Below are 11,346 nucleotides of genomic sequence, written 5' to 3' on the forward strand. Positions count from 1 at the left end.
TATATATAAATAATTAACAACGTTAGAGATTTGAACTCACTATTAATGAGGGATCCACGTGGATTTTATACTGGTTCAAAGGAAATGTTAAAGAAGGAGATATATATTGTTGTTGGTATTTGCCACTGTCTACTTTGACTCATGGTGACCCCATGTATAACAGAACGATATATTTCTCTCTCCTGCACCATTTTCGTGAGAGTTGGTATGCTCATGTCCATTGTTACAGCCACTGTGTATATTGAATGCCTTCCAACCTAGGGAGCTAATCTTCTAGCAGTATATTGGACAATATTCTGTTGTGATCTATAGCATTTTCATTGGTTAACCTTCCTAAGTAGATCACCAGGCCTTTCTTCTTAATCTAAGTCTGGAGTTTCCACTGAAACCTGTTCACCATGGGTGACTCTGATGATATTTTAAATACTGGTGGCATAGCTTCCAGAATCACAGCAACACACAAGCCAACAAAGTGCAAGAAACTGACAGACAGGTAGTATGTGTATGTGTATATTTATATATGTATACATATATATATGTTTTGTTGTTGTTTTAGGTGCTATCGAGGCAGTTCTAACTCACAGTGATAGTATGTACAACAGAACAAGACACTGCCTGGTCCTGTACCATCCTCACAATCATTGCTATGTCTGATCCCATTATTGCAGACACTGTGTCAATCCATCTCATTGAGGGTCTTCTTCTGTTTGGCTGACCCTCTACTTTACCAAACATGTGTCCTTCTCCAGGGACTGGTCTCTCCTGATAACATGATCAAAGTACATGAGACGAAGCCTCACCATCCTTGCTTCTAAGGAGCATTCTGGCTGTACATCTTCCAAGACAGATTGGTTGGTTCTTCTGGCAGTCAATGGTATATTCAATATTCTTCACCAACACCGTAATTAAAATACATCAATTCTTTTTTGCTCTTCTGCATTCATTGTCTAGCTTTCACACGCATCTGAGGTGATTGAAAATGTGTGGCTTGGGTCAGGTACACCTGAGTTCTCAAAGTGACATTTTTGCTTTTTAACACTTTAAAGAGGTCCATTGCAGCAGACTTTCTCATACAATACATTGATTTTTTGACTGTTGCTTCGATGGGCATCGATTGTGGATCAGAATAAAATGATATCATTGACAACTTCAATCTTTTCTCTGTTTATCATGATGTTGCTTATTGACACAGTTGTGAGGGTTTTTATTTTCTTTATGTTGAGGTATAATCCGTGTGTGTGTGTGTGTGTGTGTGTGTGTGTAGGAAGACAGAGAGAAAATGTCCAAATGGTTGAAATGAGTTGACAAATAAACTCAAAACTGACTTTTTCCAGTGGAGAGTGATAATGAGGGAGTCAACAGACTCTTCAATGATGAGAATTCATTTGTCTATAGGCAAAAAATATTTTCATTCTGATCAATTAACTACAATTCATAGAACTGTAAAATAACACAAAAGCAATGAAAGATAAGCTGTATGTTCTAAGCAATTCATAATTTTTCATAGAAAATATCCAGTAATCTTTTTGGTTTATTCCAAATTTCATTACAAGAATAAGAATATTCAAATTTAATAAACATATTCCAGAGATTAAAGAATTTTACAGCTTTGCTAGAACTACACTCAAAGATTCTCCTGCTAATTACTTACCAACTGAAACTGATTATATTGGAAAAAGCTTTAGTTTTCCCAAAATTGAGCAAAGGCTGACAGGTTATTACATATCTTGTTCGGCAAAGAGCTCTTGGAAACTTTAATACCTTTTAAAGAAATCATGGCAAAGTGTGTATGACACTATTTTAAGTAAAATTGAGTTAATTTTTAAGAAAGTGTTCAAAGTTATTATGCCCAAAAAAGAAGATGGGGGAAGTTTTAATATATAGTAATTATTTGCCTTTTTTGTTTTGGGAGTTAGAGTGTATGCTCATACTCCTAAGCATATATTCTCTAAGGCATGCCTGCCATTATACATAACATTTTGGAGCTGTGATATATGACACTGAGGGGATTCACTCCCTAGAAAAGCTTTCCAAAATCCCTAAAGGTCGGAGCCTCAGAACAACCTTTTTCTATCTCCATTGCAGTCTCAAGCCCAAGTTAAGAATTACTGCCATAGTGAACCACCATTAGTCTTGGAAAGGTGTTGTCACTCTTGTTATTATTTCTAGTACACCTATTAAAGTTTGAGACTGTTGATGCAAGAAAACATTTCATTAAAACTAGAAAGACATAAAAAATCCATTAACATCATTAATTATCCTCTGACATTTTATAACATTTATTGTACTTTGAAGATTTTTAATGCAATACACATAAGAAATTTGTTCAATCTCATTAATAAGCAAAACATTCCAATTAAAATGCAATGACATTGCTTGTCTATCAAGTTAGCTGTTTCTTGTTTGTATGATTTTTAGATTCTTACAATGAAAGCGTGTAGTGTTTCTAAGAGTTTAATACTGATTTTCAGATACAAGTTAGGAAATTATATTCTGACACACTTCTGTGAATTATTTTCTTCTTAAAAATGTATCTCCCCTTTTGTCAGTCATGTAACTCTTAGAAATAAAAGTGATAGAGAAATACTAATATATTCTAACATACATTGAAAAATTATTTATAATGAAAAATCAGAAACAACATACACGTCCAAAAATATTGCATTGGATGAAACGCCAATAAAAATGATGTGTTTATAAAATATTAAAAGCTATGGGAAATGTTTATGATGTTGTTAAATTTAAAAAGTAGTAACAGCACAGTAGGATTCTAAAAATGCATTACCGAGGGGAAGTTAGGGACTAGAATTCCCAAATCCCATTCCCCATATGAATTAAGGTTACAGTCTCCAGTGAGAGGCACTCAAATCAGATTTGGAAGATAGAAGAGAATAAGAGACTATTATTTTACAGAGATACCTAAGCAGATGCAAAGCTTAAAGCAGCTCCCTGCTGAATTTCTTGAGAATTTTCCATATTGATGCTGTGGCATATGATGCTCCCAGGGAACTGCCCAGAGTTCCTTAAGATTCACAATGGTTTACAGGCTGACTCTGGAGAACCACGTGCTCTGGTGATGCAGGCCGAGAAGCCTGGTGGTTGCCTCTTGCCCTTCAGTTTTGAGCCCTTCTAACGGTAGTACGTGTCTCTAAGTCCTTTTATTAAAACCTTCATCCATGCATGGAAGTTCTTTGCAGGTGAAAGTGACTAAGCACTTGACTACTAACCTAAAGTCTGGTGGTTCAATCCACCAGAGGCTTTTTGGAAGAAAGGCCTAGAATTCTATTTCCTGAAAATCAACCACTGAAAACCCTATGGAACACAGTTCTACTATGACACACATTGGGTCACCCTGAGTTGGTATTGATTTTTTTTTATTCCTGCTATACATCTAGTGGCTTATATTTTACTGCTCAAACTCCGTCAGGTAATACCAGGCTTGCAAATCTAATTATACTAAAATGTGGACATTCAAGAAAAAAATGCACCTTCTGGATTCTCTAGTTGCTCTGTCATTTATTATAATCCCCATCCTGATGAGACTAGGGCACATTTAGACTTCTTAAAGAATGATTCTTCTGTATTTTCTGGTTTATGCATTCTTCTTTCAATTTAAATATTCTTCTGTCCATTTGAAGTTCAACAACATACAAAATTGTTAAAATAGTCTGTTTTGGATGATTCTGTCCCTTTACATCAATTCCCTATCTTTTATATTTTATTCCCTTTCTTTTCCCCATGATATATGTTGTTGTTGTTAGGTGCCACTGAGTTGGTTCCAACTCATAGTAACTCTGTGTACAACAGAGCAAAACACTGCCCACTACTGCACCATCCTCACATTAGTTGTTATGCTTGAGACCATTGTTGCAGCCACTGTGTCAATACATCCCGTTGAGGGTATTCCTCTTTTTTGCTGACCCTCTACTTTATCAAGCACAACGTCGTTCTCCAGGGACTGATCCCTCCTGATAACATGTCCAAGGTATGTGACACATAGTCTCTCCATCCTTGCCTCTAAGGAGCATTCTGGTTGTACTTCTTCCAAGACAGATTTGTTCGTTTTTTTGGCAATCCATGGTATATTCAATATTCTTCACAACATCACAATTCAAAGGCATCGATTCTTCTTCCATCTTCTTTATTCATTGTCCAGCTTTTGCATGCATATGAGATGATTTAAAACATAACGGCTTGGGTCAGGCGCACCTTAGTCTTCAAGATGACATCTTTGCTTTTCAACACGTTAAAGAGGTCTTTTGAAGCAGATTTGCCCAATGCAATGAATCTTTTGATTTCTTGACTGCTGCTTCCATGGGTGTTGACTATGGATCCAAGTAAAATGAAATTCTTGACAAATTCAATCTTTTCTCCATTTATCATGATGTTGTTTATTGGTCCAGTTGTGAGGATTTTTGTTTTCTTTATGTTGATGTGTAATCTATACTGAAGGCTGTAGTCTTTGATCTTCATTAGTAAGTGCTTCAAATCTTCTTCACTTTCAGCAAGCAAGGTTGTGTCATCTACATATCACAGGTTGTTAATGAGTCTTCCTCCAATCATGATGCCATGTTCTTCTTCATATAGTCCTGCTTCTTGACTTATCTGCTCAGCATACATACTGAATAGGCATGGTGAAAGGATACAATTCTGACACACAACTTTCCCGACTTTAAACCACGCAGTATCCACTTATTCTATTTGAACGACTGCCTTTCGATCTATGTACAGGTTCTTCAGGAGCACAATTAAGTGTTCTGGAATTCCCATTCTTTGCAATGTTATACATAATTTGTTATGATCCACACAGTCAAATGTCTCTGCACAGTCAATAAAATACCAGGTAAACATCTTTCTGGTATTTCTGCTTTCAGCCAGGATACATCTGACAACAGCAACGATATCCTTCATTCTACATCTTCTTCTGAATCCAGCTTGGATTTCTGGCCATTCCCTGTTGATGTACTGCTGCAATCACTTTTGAATGATCTTCAGCAAAATTTTAGTTGTGTGTGATATTGTAAATGTGTTTTATTTTGTAAGCAACAAACGAAATATATTTGTGCTACTGATTTCTTCAAATATTATTATGGGAACTTAACAAAATTTGTCCACTTTGATGTATTCTTATACAACTTTGGAATCTGCAAAGACCCTGACTAAAGACACAGAAGTAATTACACAACTGAGACTGAAGGTGTTACAGTGCTGCAAGTGATGCCACATGTCTTACATTTAACCAAATACACATTCAGAGGTCCCTTGATTTTGAGCATTAGGAACAATAGAGGAATATACACTTAAAGTATCACTAATAGCTTTTTATGTTGCTTTATTTAAATATGACAGTATCCAACATAGCTGCTAAACACTGGACAATGTTTGAAGTCATAACTACATCCACATGTTCCTCCAAATGACGTCTGAGATCCTGCTTGCCAACATTCTTTATTGCCAGCTGTTCAGGTGTCGTCTTATCTTCTTCTACAGCCTTATTGTAATTCTTGGCTAATTCTAACATCTTTTACCACTGATTCATTGTGTTTACATATTCACTGTAGTCCTGAAGTGTCAAATCTTCCATCCAACTCTTCTTATGCAAATTTAGCAACATCTTCTGTTCCAGTTCATTTTTCTGATAGTTAATAGTAATGAAGGAATGATGTCTGTTTAGTCTGTAAATTAATGCCTAGATAGATGGCATGTTTAAGTGACCCAAATTTGAAGTTGTTTGTCTTGGTTCATGTCCTAACACCATCATATTAGCATTGATCAATCTGAAGGCATCAATAACAACCTTTCCTTTCACATTCTGAATAGGATCCACAACCACTGCCACAGCTCTCTCCGACAAGGCTTCAAAGTTCTGCTGAGTGTTGATATCCACACCAGAAAGCCAACAACCAAAGCCAGGGTGACTGTGATACCAACTAACAACCATCTGACGGTATAATCATCAACAAATTCTCCAAGCATCAGACCCATGACTTTCATTGGAACTCCAGCACGGCCATGTTTTAACATTTTTAACAGTGGCAGGGAAGAGATATAGACTTGTTCTGCGGTGTCCACGGCAGAGTATGTGTAGGCGGCCCCTGACCCAGTCCAGGCATACCTCCTCCAAGTCTAAGAAGTCTGTCGGTACTTCCGGTCAGTAACTACAACTCTTGAGGCGTTCAATTTGTTCAGTTTTATAAATTTCTTCTTAGCGCAGGCTCTTGCTAATTCTGGTAGACGTAATTTTTTCCTTTTTTTTTTTCTTTCTCTCTCTGAAGGCAGGCGGGAAACAGGAGGATGCGGTTTAACCCTAGTCTTGCTGCTGCAGGGACGCGGCGGCGGCAGAAGCTCACACTTGCCCCGGCTCTGGCTCCACGAACGGGGGATGAGTCAGCGCGATTCCATTCAAAAGACTCGCCAGAACTTCTGCCGCGAAGCACTTCCGGTTCACTGTTCTACTTGGGCTTCCATTCCCTAGGCGGCCAGTTGGGAACATCTCAGGAGTTGGGCGGGTGTCCCAGGCAGAGCGCACAGCCAGATCGCGCCGCCGCCCAGTGCCTCTGGCCTGGGTCGGGAGGGCCTACTTGCGTTTGATATTAATGATGTTGTTTGATAATTCAGGCAGTAGGTTGGAAGAGGCAAAAGTATGGATCTCTTCCAGTCAGTTGGCCACGTAGTTGTCTTCCAAATTTCCTGATACAGATGAGTGAGCACTTCCAATGCTGCATCCGTTTGTTGAAACATCTTAATTGGTATTCTGTCAATTTCTGAAGCCTTGTTTTTTTGCCAATGCCTTCATTGCAGCTTGGACTTCTTCCTTCAGTACCATCGGTTCCTGATCGTATGTTGCCTCCTGAAATGATTGAAAGTCGACCAGTTCTTTTTGGTTTAGTGACTGTGTGTATTCCTTCCATCTTCTTCTGATGCTTCCTGCGTCGTTTAATGTTTTCCCTATAGAATCCTTCAGTATTGATACTGGAGGCTTGAATTTTTCCTTCAGTTCTTTCAGCTTGAGAAATGCTGAACGTGTTCTTCTCTTTTGGTTTTCTAACTCCGGTTCAAATCAAATACGTTGTGCATTGGACCAATCTGCTGCAAAAGACCTCTTTAAAGGTTGAAAAGCACAGATGTCACTTCGAGGACTATGGAGTGCCTGACCAAAGTCATAGTATTTTCAATTGCCTCATATGCATGTGAAAGCTGGACAATGAATAAGGAAGACCTAAGAAAATTGATGCCTTTGAATTATGGTGTTGTGGAAGAATATTGAATATACCGTGGACTACCAGAAGAATGAACAAATCTGTATTGGAAGAAGTACAGCTAGAATGTTTCTTTGAAGGTAGGATGACGAGATTTTGTCTTATGTGCTTTGGATATGTTATTAGATGGGACCAGTCCCTGGAGAAGTACATAATGCATGGTAAAGTAGAGCATCAGTAAAAAAACGAAGACTTTTTTTGAGATGGATTGACACAATGGCTGCAACAATGGGCTCAAAGATAGCAAGGATTGTGAGGATGGCGGTGGATCAGACAGTGTTTCATTCTGCTTTACATAGGGTCACTATGTGTCAGAACTGACTCAATGGCACCTAACAACAACTATGAATGGGTTTAGCTGTGTTCCAATAAAGCTTTCATTTGGTCCTTGATGTTGCCATCCTCTGTACTCTAGTTACCTTTCTTAGCTATTAGCATGTGAAATGGATAGAGACAGAATTTTAGAAAGGTCTCCATCTCAACAAAGTCTAGTTATCAATATTATTATCTTGTATAAAATTACAATTTAAGTATCAAAGCTAAATACTAACTCTTCATGCTTGAATGTGCCCATTAATACTCTTAAACTTTCCTGAAGGAAATGAATGCCTTCAACAGAACAAGGGGGAACTCAATATTAACAAAAGCAAAACAGAATAGCTCATTTGTATATTTCCAAATATAATCTCTTTTATATTACTGAAATATAGCTTACCATAAAATTCATCTATTTTAAGTGTACAGATAAATAATTTTTACTAAGTTGATATCCGACCAATTAAAACAACCATAATACCTATTGGGAGTCACTTCTCACTCCTACTCCAGTCCCAGGTGACCACTATTCCACTTTTGTCCCTAAAGTTTTGACTATTCATGGATCATAAAATATGTGGTCTTTGGTGCCCGGCTTGTTTCACTTAGCATAATGTTAGTGAAGTTCATCCATTTTTGCAATGTCAGCACTTTGTTCCCTTTTATTGCATAATAGCATGCCATTGTATGGATATACTGCATTCTGTTTTTCCATTCACTCAGTAATGGGCATTTGGATTGTTTGCAAATTTTGGCTACTGTGAATAGTGCTGCTAAGAACGTTTGTTTACAAGTTTTTTGTGTGGACATATGTTTTCAGTTCTCTTGGGTATATACCTAGAATATGGAACGCTATGTTTAACTTTTTGAGGAACTGCCAAACATTTATCACAGTGGCGTTGCCAGATTTCATTCCCAGCAGTAATGTTTAATGGTTCCATTTTTTTCCACATGCTCACCAACACTTGTTCTTGTCTGTCTTATTTATATCCATTCTAGTGGTTGTAAAATATATATCATTGTGCTTTTTACTTTGCATTCTCCTAATGGCTAATGATGTATAATCTTTTTTATATATGATTTAACACAGATATTGTTATATGTATGTAGAAGCTTATAAAAAACTGATTGGCGTATATATACCAATAGCAGTAGTTTTCTCTGGACAGTGAAAGTATGGCTACACTTTATTTTTAATTTTTCTATATTTTAAAGTTTTAAAACATTATAATAAAAATGGTTATAACTAAAAATAGTCTAGTATAGAGATCTGCAATCTCACCATATTACAAAATTTAGTCTTAAAAATTAATATTTGTTAAGATAAGCAATGAACTTTTAGAGCAAACTATTCCCCTACTACAGTTTTATCCTTTCAGGACATCCATTAAAAACATTAGATTTTTTTATGAAGTCTTAATTTCTCAATTGATTTCATCTTATATATATCAACTACTTTTTGGTCAAGGTCTATGCCCTTGTGCTGGCCCTGATCCCAGGTATTTGATTGTTTCCCAAAGTCTGTACACAAAATTATTGCCAGAGTTGGTAGCAGTTGTAATGGTCTTTTGTAGATTTCTGATTTTAAACAGAATTAAATAAGGCTGATTTATGACCCTTTCTTTTAAACTCTGGTTTTTAGACGAATTGGATTCATGCTTTTTTGTCAAATGAAAAGATGAATATTCTTCTTTCTGCCCAGTTTATCCCTCCTCAATTTACCTCAAGCTTTCATCGTGTTTCTCTTTACTAATGGGTTATTTGGAAGCCATATTAGTAATGAAAAGTATCAGAAAAGTGCAGTCAAGAAAAGACTAAGGGGCGTGGCCAAGATGGCGGTGTAGTTAGACGCTTCCTATATACCTCTTACAACAAAGACCTGGAAAAACAAGTGATTTGATTCTGTATGAATATCTAGGAGCCCTGAACAAGGCAAAGTTGAGGAATTTGATAGTGAATTTGAGTGATGGGGAGAGGAGATGGTTTGGAAGAAGCGAAGTGTTCCAGAGCCATGGCACTGAAACTGCAGCTCTGCAGCCACACTGGTCCGCAGTGAAGGAGGCAAACAGCTGTGTTGTGCATGCACTCAGGAAGCAGTTTCCACATCAAGAGAGACCCGGCAGCAGAGATTCTGCTTGGACACTCCGAACCAGTGAAAAGCAGCTCCCAAGTGGCTAAGATAAGTATATGCATGCGGCCTTTCACGAGGATTAAAAAAAAAAGCCCATTTGGGGAAAAACCTCTCTCCCTTTTACCTCCTCCCTCTGCACTCTGCACCGGGAGTCCACTGGGCCAGGAGTAGATCCCAAAAGGAGCAACCAATTCTCCTGGCCTTGGAGAGGGAACAAATACGCTACTGGCCTCCCTAAGCCAGGAACATAGGGTCGGCACAGCTCCTTTGCTAGGCACAGGCATAAGGGGTCTGCAGACTCTGAGTGCCTTACACCCCTATATAGACTTGTGGGGACCCATCTCAACAGCGTTAGCCCTCTCTACTGCAGTACAACAGGGGCAAACATCTGAAGTTTAACTTCAGCTGTTTGAGCCGTGAAGTGGCAGATTTGTGACCCTCAACAAAGCCCTGCCCCTTAAGTATGCACTTTTATCGATCTGCAACAGGGGCTTGAGGACTAGTGGCATCACCGAAACCTTTTAGTCACTGCCGAGTCCAACAAAAAGTGGTGCCCCCGAGCCTTTACAGCCAACAGAGTGGGGTGCTCATAGTCTGGCTGCAAAACTCACCTACCTACTCACCCTAGATAATAGGGACACACTTTCCTTTCAGACTCTCAGGGGCAGCTGTCAGCCCCCTGCCTGGCTCAGCACGTGATCTCCTACACAGCCAGAGTCCAGTGCCTCCAGCAATCACCCATGCTTTTCTAGGACTGTGGGTGACAGCCTGCATCACACACTTGGTGACCAACTGCCTGGACACCTGAGTTGAACCCATATCGGAAAATTTAACGGACTCCTGTGTGCACATACTTAGTTACAGAACTAACTACCTGGTGACAGGATGTTAGAGATTCAAAGGTGCCAATAATCAACCTAGCGCACATGAGCAGCCTATTTGGGCATATCAAAACAAAACAAGAAGCTAGGTCTCACTAAACAAATATAAAATAAAATTATAATAATTTATTGATGGCTTGGAGACAACAGTCGATATCAAATCACATAAAGAGGCAGGCCATGATGGCTTCAGCAAGCTCCCCCCAAAAAAATTCCTAAATTCTCTGGAGGAAGAGAATTTCTTGGAATTACAGAGGCAGAATACAAAAGATCAATATACAGAACTCCTCTAGAAATTAGAAAGGAAATTCCACAGAATGCAGAAACATCCAGGGAACATACAGACAAAGTAGCAGTGGAACTTAAAAAGGTTATTCAAGAACATAATGCCAAATTTAATAGGCTGCAAGAATCCATAGCGAGACAGCAATCAGAAGTCCAGAAGATTAACAGTAAAATTTCAGAATTAGACAACTCAATAGAAAGTCATAGGAGCAGAATTGAGGCAGTAGAAGTTAGAGTTAGTGACATTGAAGATAAAGCTCTTGATGCCAACTTATTTGAGGAAAAATCAGATAAAAGAATTAAAGAGAATGAAGAAACTCTTAAGAGTCGTGGGAGGCTATCAAGAGAAATATCCTACGAGTGATTGGAATACCAGAATGGAGGGGATAACAGAAAATACAGAGAAAATTGTTGAAGATTTGTTGACAGAAAACTTCCCTGATATCATGAAAGATGAGAAGATATCTATCCAAGA

General features: G+C 38.3%; 1 pseudogene; it reads right to left on the reverse strand.

Moving 5' to 3' along the window:
- Positions 1–5,332: 5,332 nt before the first annotated feature.
- LOC101360956 (26S proteasome non-ATPase regulatory subunit 14 pseudogene) lies at positions 5,333–6,493 on the reverse strand (annotated as a pseudogene).
- Positions 6,494–11,346: the final 4,853 nt, after the last annotated feature.

The sequence above is a fragment of the Trichechus manatus genome, unplaced genomic scaffold (assembly GCF_000243295.1).
Source record: "Trichechus manatus latirostris isolate Lorelei unplaced genomic scaffold, TriManLat1.0 scaffold00114, whole genome shotgun sequence".
Lineage (NCBI taxonomy): Eukaryota > Metazoa > Chordata > Mammalia > Sirenia > Trichechidae > Trichechus > Trichechus manatus.